Raw genomic sequence first — 13,647 nt, 5'->3', positions numbered from 1 at the left:
GGTGGGGGCGCCACCCAAGGGCAGCCGCCCCTCCCGGCTTGGGGCAAGTTTCCTAGGGGGTGGGGGCGCCCAAACCCATCTAGGGTTTCCCCTGTGGCCGCCGCCCCTCCCCTAGGGAACCCTAGGGTGCCTCCCCCTCCTCCCTTCCCCCTATATATAGTGAGGGAGAGAGAGGGCAGCCGCACCCTTCCCCTGGCACATCCCTCTCCCTCCTCCAACACCTCGTCCTCCACCGTAGAGCTTGGTGAAGCCCTGCCGGAGAACCACGAGCTCCATCACCACCATGTCTTCGTGCTGTCGGAGTTTTCCCTCAACTTCTCCTCTCCCCTTGCTGGATCAAGAAGGAGGAGACGTCTCCGGGCTGTACGTGTGTTGAACACGGAGGTGCCGTCCGTTCGGCACTAGGATGATCGGTGATTTGGATCACGACGAGTACGACTCCATCAACCCCGTTCACTTGAACGCTTCTGCTTAGCGATCTACAAGGGTATGTAGATGCACTCTCCTTCCCTCGTTGCTAGATTACTCCATAGATTGATCTTGGTGTTGCGTAGAAAATTTTGAATTTCTGCTACGTTCCCCAACACTTTAATATTCTCGAGATAACGGAGGGTAATACTCGAAGGAAGATCAAAACAGAGGTTGCGGAGATGTATTGATATGCCCGAGAGAAGGAATCAAAGAATATCAATATGGCCGGAACCATGATTGCAAGAGACCAGATCCCAGATATAATTAGAACTTATATCAAGGGAATAATCAATTTAAGAGAAGCTTCCATGATAAGATCTACATCGTGTCCATGGGCATGAACACAAAGTTCAAGGTCGAATCCCACTTCTGCAATGCATAACCTTTCATTCACTTCTCGTTTTCAAAAAGGTCGTAGTGTTGAAATTTTATTTGGTGAAGCAACAGAAGAGTATGACTCGCGAAAACTTTCGGGTCCATACGGTTTGGGGAAGGAATAGGTTCAACCCATCGGGCCATCTTAGGAGCTTATACCACAAATCTCAAGAATAATTAACACAAGCTCAATAGTATAGCATGCTTGAGAAAGCAGAGGATACAATTTACCAAAGGCATTATGTATCCGAGGAAAGGCTCTCAAGCTTATTGAATATGAAGGACATTGTCGGATAATAATCCAACAAGGGGTCTTATGTTCTACAACAGAGCTGATGCGAGTATTGGTACTCTATCAAAGTAAGAAGGAATGAAAGGGCATCGGATTATCAAAACAACTGACTAATCCAAAGCTCAAATGCAAGGGAATTATCATTTCCAAATCAGGGGATCAGAAGCCAACGCTCTCATTAATAATGGATCAGTCGAATAGTCTTAGGGGTACAATCGACGACAATTTGATTGGTCGATAACCAGCTCATGTTTAAAATGACGTTTGAGCCGGAAGGATGAATTCTAGGATCTGATTGAGGATGGCGAGCATTCACAACATTTTGAATCAACGGACTCAAAATGATAATGACAAGGGATGCCAATAAGATTATAGACTTATGGGATTAACCATAATGCAAGCAAGTAAGAATTTCAAGAGCAATAGGCTACTCAAGATTTTCGGAAGTTCAAATAGTATTTTAAAGACTTTTTTGAAATACATGAATCAACTGGGGATGAGCAAATATCCGGAGCTAGAAATTATCCATAGTGGTATTCATGTGGCAAAGAACAGCAAGGCAGTAAGCTCAAAGGATTCTCGGAACAACAAAGAGAATTTTGGGGTATCTTGTAATAACAAGATCAACTGGGAAGCTATGAATGGCGAGTATACGTGGTTATCCATAGGGGTTTATCTACGGAATGGAATTGCAAAAGCGATGCCATAAAGTCTCAAGAGAACATCGGAGAGTATCTTTGGATTCTTCTACTGCAGCAGACGATCATCTGTAATAAGGGGCTCTCCGGGAGAAAGTATTATCGAGAACCTAGAGTCAGAGTTAGTAAAATCGTTTAACCCGAATAGAAGAGATGTCAGAGTCCCGGAGTATAGGTCAAGGAATAAAAGATCCTACTACCACCCAATGGTGACGTGTGCCCGTAAGACACACAGCCATGTTAGTAAAAGTTTTGCAATGTCCAGACTCAACTTCGGCCAAGGAGTTGGAAAGGGGGATTCCTACATGTAGTCAGCTCTGATACCAACTTGTGACGCCCCCGATTCAATCATACACTAATCATACACCCAAACGTGTACAATCAAGATCAGGGACTCACGGGAAGATATCACAACACAACTCTAAAATAAAATAAGTCATACAAGTATCATAATGCAAGCCAGGGGCCTCGAGGGCTCGAATACAACTGCTCGATCATAGACGAGTCAGTGGAAGCAACAATATCTGAGTACAGACATAAGTTAAACAAGTTGCCATAAGATGGCTAGCACAAACTGGGATACAGATCGAAAGAGGCGCGGGCCTCCTGCCTGGGATCCTCCTAAACTACTCCTGACCATCGTCAGCGGCCTGCATGTAGTAGTAGGCACCTCCAGTGTAGTAGGAGTCGTCGTCGATGGTGGCGTCTGGCTCCTGGGCTCTAGCATCTGGTTGCGACAACCAGGTAGAAGGGAAAGGGGGAAAAGAGGGAGAAAAGCAACCGTGAGTACTCATCCAAAGTACTCGCAAGCAAGGATCTACACTACATATGCAAGGGTATCTGTGTAAAGGGGCAATATCGATGGACTGAACTACAGAGGGAATAGCTAGTCCTGTCGAAGACTACGCTTCTGGCAGCCTCCATCTCGCAGCATGTAGAAGAGAGTAGATGGTAAGTTCACCAAGTAGCATCGCATAGCATAACCTACCCGGCGATCCTCCCCTCGTCACCCTGTGTGAGAGCGATCACCGGGTTATATCTGTCACTTGGAAGGGTGTGTTTTATTAAGTATCCAGTTCTAGTTGTCATAAGGTCAAGGTACAACTCGGGTCGTCTTGTTACTGAAGATCACGGCTATTCGAATAGATAAACTTCCGTGCAGGGGTGCACCACATAACCCAACACGCTCGATCCCATTTGGCTGGATACACTTTTCTAGGTCATGCACGGCCTCGGAAGATCAACACGTCACAGCCCTACCTAGGCACAACAGAGAGGTCAGCACGCCAGTCTAAATCCTATGGCGCAGGGGTCTGGGCCCATCGCCCATTGCACACCTACATGTTGTGAACGCGGCCAGTGAGCAGACCTAGCAACCTCCATTACAAAGGAAGTTGCATTACGCGGTCCAACCCAGCGCGCGCCGCTCAGTCGCTGACGTCAAGAAGGCTTCGGCTGATACCACGACGTCAAGTGCCCATAACTGTTCCCGCGTAGTTGGTTAGTGCGTATAGGCCAGTGGCCAGACTTGGATCAAATACCAAGATCTCGTTAAGCGTGTTATTTTGAAGTAACCGCAAACGCCGACAGGGCCAGGCCCACCTCTCACCTAGGTAGTCTCAACCTGCCCTATCGCTCCACCACAAAGATCCAGCCAGAGCGCCATCGGGACAAAGGTCCTTTCAGCCCCCAATCCGTGAATCACTCGCGGGTACTCCACGAGCCGACCCGACTTTAGTCACCACATGTATCATGTATAAAGTATATAGTATAAACCCGTGATCGTCTACTACACAACCTTCTTCTTGTAGACGTTGTTGGGCCTCCAAGTGCAGAGGTTTGTAGGACAGTAGCAAATTTCCCTCAAGTGGATGACCTAAGGTTTATCAATCCGTGGGAGGCATAGGATGAAGATGGTCTCTCTCAAGCAACCCTGCAACCAAATAACAAAGAGTCTCTTGTGTCCCCAACACACCCAATACAATGGTAAATTGTATAGGTGCACTAGTTCGGCGAAGAGATGGTGATACAAGTGCAATATGGATGGTAGATATAGGTTTTTGTGAACTAAAATATAAAAACAGCAAGGTAGCAAGTGGTAAAAGTGAGCATAAACGGTATTGCAATGATAGGAAACAAGGCCTAGGGTTCATACTTTCACTAGTGCAAGTTCTCTCAACAATAATAGCATAATTGGATCATATAACTATCCATCAACATGCAACAAAGATTCACTCCAAAGTCACTAATAGCGGAGAACAAATGAAGAGATTATGGTAGGGTATGAAACCACCTCAAAGTTATTCTTTCCAATCAATCCGTTGGGCTATTCCTATAAGTGTCACAAACAGCCCTAGAGTTCGTACTAGAATAACACCTTAAGACACAAATCAACCAAAACCCTAATGTCACCTAGATACTCCAATGTCACCTCAAGTATCCGTGGGTATGATTATACGATATGCATCACACAATCTCAGATTCATCTATCCAACCAACACATAGAACCTCAAAGAGTGCCCCAAAGTTTCTACCGGAGAATCACGATGAAAACGTGTGCCAACCCCTATGCATAGGTTCATGGGCAGAACCCGCAAGTTGATCACCAAAACATACATCAAGTGAATCACGTGATATCCCATTGTCACCACAGATACGCACGGCAAGACATACATTAAGTGTTCTCAAATCTTTAAAGACTCAATCCAATAAGATTACTTCAAAGGGAAAACTCAATCCATTACAAGAGAGTAGAGGGGGAAAAGCAACATAAGATCCAACTATAATGGCAAAGCTCGCGATACATCAAGATCATGCCAAATCAAGAACACGAGAGAGAGAGAGAGAGAGAGAGAGAGATCAAACACATAGCTACTGGTACATACCCTCAGCCCCGAGGGTGAACTACTCCCTCCTCGTCATGGAGAGCGCCGGTATGATGAAGATAGCCACCGGTGAGGGTTCCCCCCTCCGGCAGGGTGCCGGAACAGGGTCCCGATTGGTTTTTGGTGGCTACAGAGGCTTGCGGCGGCGGAACTCCCGATCTAGTCTCTATTCTGGAAGTTTTAGGGTACGTAGGTATATATGGGTGAAAGAAGTACGTCGGTGGACCGAAGGGGGGGCCACGAGGCAGGGGGCGCGCCCTAGGGGGGTGGGCACGCCCCCCACCCTCGTGGGCACCTCCCTTCTTTCCTGATGCGCACTCCAAGCTTTTCCGGTAGCTTTCCTTCCAAAAATAACTTCTCCAGATGATTTCGTTCCGTTTCGACTCCGTTTGATATTCCTTTTTTTAGAAACACTGAAATAGGCAAAAAAACAGCAATTCTGGGTTGGGCCTCCGGTTAATAGGTTAGTCCCAAAAATAATATAAAAGTGGATAATAAAGCCCAATATGGTCCAAAACAGTAGATAATATAGCATGGGGCAATAAAAAATTATAGATACGTTGGAGACGTATCAGGCATCCCCAAGCTTAATTCCTGCTCGTCCTCAAGTAGGTAAATGATAAAAAAGAATTTTTTATGTGGAGTGCTACTTGGCATAATTTCAATGTAATTCTTCTTAATTGTGGTATGAATATTTAGATCCATAAGATTCAAGACAAAAGTTCAATATCGACATAAAAATAATAATACTTCAAGCATACTAACAAAGCAATTATGTCTTCTCAAAATAACATCGCCAAAGGAAGTTATCCCTACAGAATCATATAGTCTGGCTATGCTCTATCTTCACCACACAAAGTATTTAAATCATGCACAACCCCGATGACAAGCCAAGCAATTGTTTCATACTTTTGACATTTTCAAAACTTTTTCAATCTTCACGCAATACATGAGCGCGAGCCATGGACATAACACTATATGTGGAATAGAATGGTGGTTGTGGAGAAGACAAAAAGAGGAGGAGATAGTCTCACATCAACTAGGCGTATCAACGGGCTATGGAGATGCCCATCAATAGATATCAATGTGAGTGAGTAGGGATTGCCATGCAACGGATGCACTAGAGCTATAAGTATATGAAAGCTCATCAAAAGAAACTAAGTGGGTGTGCATCCAACTCGCTTGCTCACGAAGAACTAGGGCAATTTGAGGAAGCCCATCATTGGAATATACAATCCAAGTTCTATAATGAAAAATTCCCACTAGTATACGAAAGTGACAAAATGAGAGACTCTCTATCATGAAGATCATGGTGCTACTTTGAAGCACAAGTGTGGTAAAAGGATAGTAACATTGTCCCTTCTCTCTTTTTATCTCATTTTTTTATTTTTTTTATTTGGGCCTTTTCTCTTTTTTATGGCCTCCTTTTTTCTTTTTTTTTATTTTTCGTCCGGAGTCTCATCCTGACTTGTGAGGGAATCATAGTCTCCATCATCCTTTCCTCACTTGGGACAATGCTCTAAAAATGAAGATCATCACACTTTTATTTTCTTACAACTCAACAATTACAACTCGATACTTAGAACAAAAGATGACTCTATATGAATGCCTCCGGCGGTGTACCGGGATGTGCAATGAATCAAGAGTGACATGTATGAAAGAATTATGAACGGTAGCTTTGCCATGAATACGATGTCAACTACATGATCATGCTAGCAATATGACAATGATGGAGCGTGTCATAATAAACGAAAGGGTGGAAAGTTGCATGGCAATATATCTCGGAATGGCTATGGAAATGCCAAGATAGGTAGGTATGGTGGCTGTTTTGAGGAAGGTATATGGTGGTTGTATGATACCGGTGAAAAGTGTGTGGTATTAGAGAGGCTAGCAATGGTGGAAGGAAGAAGAGTGCGTATAATCCATGGACTCAACATTAGTCATAAAGAACTCATATACTTATTGCAAAAATCTAGAAGTTATCAAAGCAAAGTATTACGTGCATGCTCCTAAGGGGATAGATTGGTAGGAAAAGACCATCGCTCGTCCCCGGCCGCCACTCATAAGGAAGACAATCAATAAATAAATTATGCTCCGACTTCATCACATAACGGTTCACCATACGTGCATGCTACGGGAATCCCAAACTTTAACACAAGTATTTCTCAAATTCACAACTACTCAACTAGCATAACTCTAATATCACCATCTTCATATCTCAAAACAATTATCAAGCATCAAACTTTTCTTAGTATTCAACACACTCATAAGAATTCTTACAAATCTTGTATACTTAGCATATTAGGATTATTTAAGCAAATTACCATGATATTTAAGACTCTCAAAATAATATAAGTGAATCATGAGAGTTCATCTATTTCTTTAAAAATAAAACCACCACCGTGCTCTAAAAGATATAAGTGAAGCACTAGAGCAAACAACAAACTACTCCGAAAGATATAAGTGAAGATCAATGAGTAGTCGAATAATTATGCAACTATGTGAATACTCTCCCATTTTAAGAATTTCAGATCTTGATACTTTATTCAAACATCAAGCAAAGCTAAAGAAAATAAAATGACGCTCCAAGCAAAACACATATCATGTGGTGAATAAAAATATAGCTCCAAGTAAAGTTACCGATGAACGAAGACGAAAGAGGGGAAGGCTTCCGGGGCATCCCCAAGCTTAGGCTCTTGGTTATCCTTGAATATTACCTTGGGGTGCCTTGGGAATCCCCAAGCTTAGGCTCTTTCCACTCCTTATTCCATAGTCCATCAAATCTTTACCCAAAACTTGAAAACTTCACAACACAAAACTTAACAGAAAACTCGTAAGCTCCGTTAGCGAAAGAAAACAAAACACCACTTCAAGGTAATGTAATGAACTCTTTATTTATTTATATTGGTGTTAAACCTACTGTATTACAACTTCTATATGGTTTATAAATTATTTTACTAGCCATAGATTCATCAAAATAAGCAAACGACACAATGAAAACAGAATCTGTCAAAAAAAAGAACAGTCTGTAGTAATCTGTAACTAACACAAACTTCTGGAACTCAAAAAATTCTAAAATAAATTGGTGGACCTGAGTAATTTTTCTAGTAATTATCTGCAAAAATAATCAACTAAATAGCACTCTCCAGTAAAAAGTTTTAGCTAATCTCGTGAGCGCTAAAGTTTCTGTTTTTTACAGCATGATCATAAAGACTTCACCCAAGTCTTCCCAAAGGTTCTACTTGGCACAAACACTAATTAAAACACAAAACCACATCTAAACAAAAGCTAGATGGATTATTTATTCCTAAACAGAACCAAAAATCAAGAAACTAAAATAAAATTGGGTTACCTCCCAACAAGCGCTATCGTTTAACGCCCCTAGCTAGGCATGATGATTTCAATGATTCTCACATAAGAGATAAGAATTGAAACATAAAGAGAGAATCATGAAGAATATGACTAGCACATTTAAGTCTAACCCACTTACTATGCATAGGGATTTTGTGAGCAAACAACTTATGGGAACAATAATCAACTAGCATAGGAAGGCAAAACAAGCATAACTTCAAAACCTTAAGCACATAGAGAGGAAACTTGATATTATTGCAATTCCTACAAGCATATACTCCTACCTCATAATAATTTTCAGTAGCATCATGAATGAATTCAACAATATAACCAGCACCTAAAACATTCTTTTCATGATCTACTTGCATAGAAATTTTATTACTTCCCACATAAGCAAATTTATTCTCATCAATAGTAGTGGGAGCAAACTCAACAAAATAGCTATCATGTGATTGAAAATTAAGATCAAGATGACAAGTTTCATGGTTATCATTATTCTATATAGCATACGTGTCATCACAATAATCATCATAGATAGGAGGCATGATTTCATCATAGTAAATTTGCTCATCAAAGCTTGGGGGACAAAAAATATCATCTTCATCAAACATAGCTTCCCCAAGCTTGTGGCTTTGCATATCATTAGCATCATGGATATTCAAGGAATTCATACTAACAACATTGCAATCATGCTCATCATTCAAAGATTTAGTGCCAAACATTCTAATGCATTCTTCTTCTAACACTTTGGCACAATTTTCCTTTCCATCATACTCACGAAAGATATTAAAAAGATGAAGTACATGAGGCAACCTTAATTCCATTTTTTTGTAGTTTTATTTTATAAACTAAACTAGTGATTAAACAAGAAACAAAAAGATTCGATTGCAAGATCTAAAGATATACCTTCAATAACTCACCTCCCCGGCAACGACGCCAGAAAAGAGCTTGATGTCTACTACACAAACTTCTTCTTGTAGACGTTGTTGGGCCTCCAAGTGCAGAGGTTTGTAGGACAGTAGCAAATTTCCCTCAAGTGGATGACCTAAGGTTTATCAATCCATGGGAGGCGTAGGATGAAGATGGTCTCCCTCAAGCAACCCTACAACCAAATAACAAAGAGTATCTTGTGTCCCCAACACACCCAATACAATGGTAAATTGTATAGGTGCACTAGTTTGGCGAAGAGATGGTGATACAAGTGCAATATGGATGGTAGATATAGGTTTTTGTAAACTGAAAATATAAAAAAAGCAAGGTAGCAAGTGGTAAAAGTGAGCATAAACGGTATTGCAATGATAGGAAACAAGGCCTAGGTTTCATACTTTCACTAGAAAGTTCTCTCAACAATAATAACATAATTGGATCATATAACCATCCCTCAACATGCAACGAAGAGTCACTCCAAAGTCACTAATAGTGGAGAACAAACTGTAAGTGCATCTAGTGCCCCTCAGTGATTTTGGTGTATTGAAGACTTATAGGTTAAGGATCTAATGTGTTTATGAGTGTACACAGGTCTATAAGTCTATGAGGAGTTTGTTATTTACAGAGAAAGTCAACCCCTAAAAATGAAGTTCTTCGACTGAAGACTTTGATATTCTGAAGACTTTCTGAAGACTTTGGAAGTGAAGAAATTGGTGTGACCTTGAAGACTTGGTATTCATTCGAGGAACATGAGGCGTGAAGACTTTTGTTTTCATAGTTTCATTTTCTCTTTCTTGAGTCATAGGAAACACCGTACTGTTAAAGGGGGTCGAGGAAATACTAAGGAGAAAATTTCCATGTGATGCTCAACTCAAAATCCTACACCTACCAATCCCTTCGAGTGAAGCCATTGGAAATCTCATACAGATCAGTCAATTTCTTCAGTGACAGAGACGCAGTTCTTCTAGTCACTGAGGAATTTGTTCTGACTGAGGAGTTAGGAATTCGCCAGTGCGGATTGCCTACACAGTGAGGAACATGATAGCCCTGAGGAATTTGTACCTCAAATTTCCGACCGTTGCTGTGCTACGCGCCAGTTGTCCCAAAATATCTTATCCATCCAACGGTCATATCATTGAAGGGCATTTATGTCTTATCATGTCGGGCTGCTCCCTAGGCTATAAATAGCCGCCCCCTACAACCACTAGCTGGTTGGCTGCTCCGCAAGAAACTGACACTTGTCATTTGAGAGCATCCCATCCTCCGAGGACTTTGAGTGAAAATCATGAAGTGAGGAAAATCCAAACCCAAACCCAAACACCTACAAACCCAAAGTGATTGAGCATCACTGAAGAGATTGATCCTGCGTGGATCCGACGCTTGTTACCTTTGAAGACTGTGCTTCTTCCAGACGGTTAGGTGTCATGGTCTAGAGCATCCAAGAGGAATTGTGGATCGCCGAGTGACCGAGTTTGTGAAGGTTTGGAAGTCACCTGTAGACTTACCACGAGTGATTGGACGAGGTCTGTGTGACCTTAGTTCAAGGAGAATATGGTGAGGACTTGGTGTCCTGAGCTGCGTGTTCAGGACTGGGTGTCCGGGACTGTGTGTCCTCGAGTTTAAATACTCAGCCGCTCCAACCAGATGTACAACTGAGACAACAGTTGGGACTGGTCTACCAAATCATTGTCTTCACCAAGCCAACTGGTTCTATTTCCTCAACACTTTCATTTCCTCATTACTGTGTTGTGTGTTTGTTCATATCTGTGTTTGAAGACTTTGACTGAAGACTTTCTCAATTTCCTCAGTTCAATTTCTTCCGTCTGTTTGTCTTCATCTTGTGCTAGCTATCCTGTGTTTACACTTTCTGTACTCTGTGTTTATCTTCATTTCATCATGATGACCATGCATGTATTCTGCTATGTTTACTTCTGAGTACTTATTCCGCTGCTAGTAGTTCTTCTCTAAGGAATTTCCTCACTAGCAAATTCCTCAGTGAAGAATTTCATAAAAATCGCCTATTCACCCCCCCTCTAGTCGATATAACGCACTTTCAATTGGTATCAGAGCAGGTACTCCCTTGTTCTGTGTGATTTTGGTTTAACCGCCTGGAGTTTTAGTTATGTCGACCACAGATATGAAGAAAGTGACATCCCCATATTTGACGGTCACGAGTATCCCAAATGGAAGGCCATGATGAAGAAGCGTCTCATGGCGATGAACAGCAAGCTGTGGACCGTCACTGAGATTGGTCTGACCGACCTGTGCAAGATGGCGGAAGCTGATGACATTCTCAAGTACACTCTTCTCAACCTCACGGCGAAGGACGTCATCTGCTCCTGTCTGTCTCAAAATCAGTTCAGGAACATCATGCATCTCGATCAGGCGAAGCTTATCTGGGACCGTCTCTCCGACGTCTATGAAGGCCATCGAACCTGTCATGACCCTTAGTTTGAGGACTTCAAGGAATCTCTCAAGTCAATGACATTTGAGCCAGAATCATCATCCTCCTCATCATGCCTTATGGCAGATGGTGAAAAGGTAACTGAATGCTATCTGTCTGAATCTAGTGATGATGAATCTGGTGATGAATTTGGACCCAGTTATGTCAAACTTGCTTCCCGTGCTGCTAAACAACAAAGAGCTTTGGAAAAGGCTCACGAAATGCTTAGTAAGAGCGATGATATGTTGGGTGAAGAAACGGATCAGTCAAAAGCTTTGGCTGAAAGTCTTCAGGGACTTCATTCTAAGTATGACTCCCTTCAAGATCAGCTTAACTCTCTCTTATCTGATCATGAGAAGCTAAGAATGAGTTATGAAGATCTTTAGAAGGAGCGTGATTCATTACTTGCTCAACAAATCAGCGCTACTCAGGAAGAATTTCTTCCTCCATGTTTGAAATGCATTGAACGAGAATCTGCTAATTCTTCACCTGAATGTTCAAATGCTTCTAATGTTACAAATTCTTCACCTGCCTCTGCTATCACTAATTCCTCATCTGAGGACATTGCTAGTATCACTAACGATGCAGGGCTGAAGGAATTGTACATGACAGGCATGTATAAAAGCCTCAAAGGGCATCAGACTCTTTGTGATGTGCTTAAAAAGCAGATCCTCAACAGGAACCCTAGGAAAGAGGGTATTGCCTTTGAGAGGAAACTCAATGCTGATGGTACATATTGGAAGCCTGAGCAGTACCCCAAAACCTCATGGGTTGCTGCAAAAGGACCTCCAGTTGATCCATCTAATTTATCTGGCTATACATGTGAATCTTCTCATTCTTCTGATGAGTCATTTGACTCCAACTATAAACTGTTTAAAAATCAGAATGGTGAAGTATTTGCTAGATATGTTGGCACTAACTGCAGGAATGGTTCCCCTATGAAGAAAATCTGGGTTCACAAAAGGTGCCTTGAAAGTCTTCAGGTGAATGTCCTCATGACACCACCTGTGAAGAATAGGAACCCCAGATCAAATTCTTCATATGGACCAAATTCTTCATATGGATCCAAGTCCTCATACGGACCAAATTCCTCACGAGGATCAAATTCCTCAAAAGGATCAAAGTCCTCATATGAACATCATCGTGCTAACAACTCTGTTTCGCAGGGAAGAGCCAAGGGCTATGAATATGAGCATTATTCTTCTAATCATTATGTTCAGAAGTCCTCGAAGAATTTCTCTGCTTATTCATATGCTTACCCTAACCCCTCTTATGTGAAACGAAATGGTTTGGCCTCTATGCCACCATTCTCATATGGAGCTCGTAGAGTGATGAACTCTTTGCCACCCCTTCAGATGTGGGTGGTGAAGAAAAAGAACTAATCTCTTATGCAGGGTCAGGTCTCCAGACGTACTATAACGTCTGAAGAATTTGCTGGGGACCTGACAAATTGCCTGAAAGGACGCAGGCTAATCATGAAGAAATGAATCTTCATTTCTCACGTCCTCACATTGTTTTATCTGTATAACTGCTTGATGAAATTGATCTAATGAATTGTGATATCATATTATTCAATGTTGAAGTATATGAGGTTCGTAAGTTGCACTAATTCATCTGCAGTATGATCAACCCAAAGCCACTGAGTGGGTCCTTGATAGTGGATGTACAAATCACATGACCGGTGACAGAAATCTATTGATGGATGCTCCCTTATCGTCATCACATCTGAAGCATATCATCTTCGCTGACAAAAGCAAAAGTCAGGTATTGGGTCTAGGTAAGGTTGCTATCACAAAGGATCGACACATGGACAAAGTCATGCTTGTTGAGTCCTTAGGATACAACCTTATGTCTGTCTCAATGCTTTGTGATCTTGATATGGTTGTTGTCTTTGGCAAGTATCGTTGCGTTGTGATTATGGAAGCTGACAAATCCAAAGTCTTCAAAGGCTTTAGGAGAGGAGACTTGTATATTGTTGATTTCTCTGCAGATTCACAACTAGCCGTGTGCCTACTTGCAAAAGCTTCAGAAGGATGGCTATGGCATCGACGACTTGGTCATGCAGGCATGAGGAATTTGCACACGCTTGCGAAGAAGAAGCATGTTATTGGCATTGAGAATGTCAAATTCCTCAAGGATCACTTATGCGGCGCCTGTGAAGCTGGAAAGAGGACTAAGGCCAAGCATCCAGCGAAGACCATCATG

The 13,647-nt window shown here is 42.0% G+C and overlaps 1 pseudogene; it reads left to right on the top strand.

Annotated features, from left to right (window-relative positions):
• LOC119272116 overlaps window positions 1–13,444 on the top strand; it is a 61,331-nt pseudogene extending 47,887 nt beyond the window's left edge.
• Window positions 13,445–13,647: the final 203 nt, after the last annotated feature.

The sequence above is a fragment of the Triticum dicoccoides genome, chromosome 3A (assembly GCF_002162155.2).
Source record: "Triticum dicoccoides isolate Atlit2015 ecotype Zavitan chromosome 3A, WEW_v2.0, whole genome shotgun sequence".
Lineage (NCBI taxonomy): Eukaryota > Viridiplantae > Streptophyta > Magnoliopsida > Poales > Poaceae > Triticum > Triticum dicoccoides.
Note: the sequence above shows the minus strand (reverse complement) of the source record. Positions and strands in the feature narration are given on the sequence as shown.